Source organism: Scyliorhinus torazame, chromosome 6, assembly GCF_047496885.1.
Source record: "Scyliorhinus torazame isolate Kashiwa2021f chromosome 6, sScyTor2.1, whole genome shotgun sequence".
In the NCBI taxonomy this organism is placed as follows: domain Eukaryota; kingdom Metazoa; phylum Chordata; class Chondrichthyes; order Carcharhiniformes; family Scyliorhinidae; genus Scyliorhinus; species Scyliorhinus torazame.
In genome coordinates, this window is record NC_092712.1 from 80,693,551 (window position 1) to 80,694,553 (window position 1,003).

Genomic DNA, 1,003 nt, shown 5'->3' on the forward strand with positions numbered 1-1,003 from the left:
GGGATTCAGAACGGAAACCGTTGCGATCCCCGCCATGCATAAAGTTTCAAGGCTGGGGAGAGTGAATTGCACCTGGGCACCACTCTTAGCACCAGCGCAAACCACAAGCTATTCAGCTCCAGCGGGAGAATTAAGTCTCCCAAACAGAGTATCCAACCCCAGGTCTTACTGCTTCCTAATGCCTGATGTGCAAGTGTACCAAACAACAAGCAACATATAGCTCCGAATTTCGCAGGTAGCTGCAAATGAATGGCATTACATTGACACTTAGCCTTTCTTTGAAACTTTACACTTACTACATTTGAGGCACGATCAATTTGACTGGAGACGAAGTTGAATCCAAACTGACGCTTTATTAGTATCAGATGCGTGGCCTCCCACAGCAGCTGACGAAATGGCTGCGAACTGGAGGCCACGCATATTTTTATTTTATATTATTTTATTTATTTATTTTCCTTTTCTGAGTTACCAAGCTAGGGCTCAGAGTGTGGGTCAGGGGCAAACCCCTAATCCAGCTCCTCGCCTGCTCCAAAAAACTAATTCAAATTGAATCCAATTCATGGTCCCCACAAGAGAGACATACCAGATCTGAACCAAAGGCTCAATCTACAGACATTTGATCTTAGCCAAAAGGCCGAGAAGCGATGAGGCCACGCATATTTATAACCCGCCTCCTGGGCGGAGCTAGCATGCAGGGGCCACAGGTGAACCTATAGTGCAGGTTCTACCGTACAACCTCTAATCTCAGAACACAGTGGTTTACCACATTCACCCCCTGTCAAAATAGAGTCTGGCGGGGGGGGGGGGGGAGGGGGGGGTGGATAACTATATACAAGTAGCAATTTTAAATATTTACAGAGCAGTAAAAAAAATGTTTCTGGTCATCCGGCGGGCCGGTCAGATGTTCAGCCGGTCCGGTGCCTTGATGGCTCTTTGAGATCGATGAAGTGGTGACGCGATGTTGGCGCTGTCATGGTCGAAGTTGACTCCGGGAGCGTGCCAA

At 47.9% G+C, this 1,003-nt stretch overlaps 1 non-coding gene across 1 annotated transcript; it reads right to left on the reverse strand.

Moving 5' to 3' along the window:
- Nucleotides 1-452: 452 nt before the first annotated feature.
- LOC140425897 (U2 spliceosomal RNA) lies at nt 453-646 on the reverse strand. The gene has a single exon (XR_011948055.1). It is a non-coding gene; the product is annotated as a U2 spliceosomal RNA (small nuclear RNA).
- Between the last annotated feature and the right edge of the window lie 357 nt (nt 647-1,003).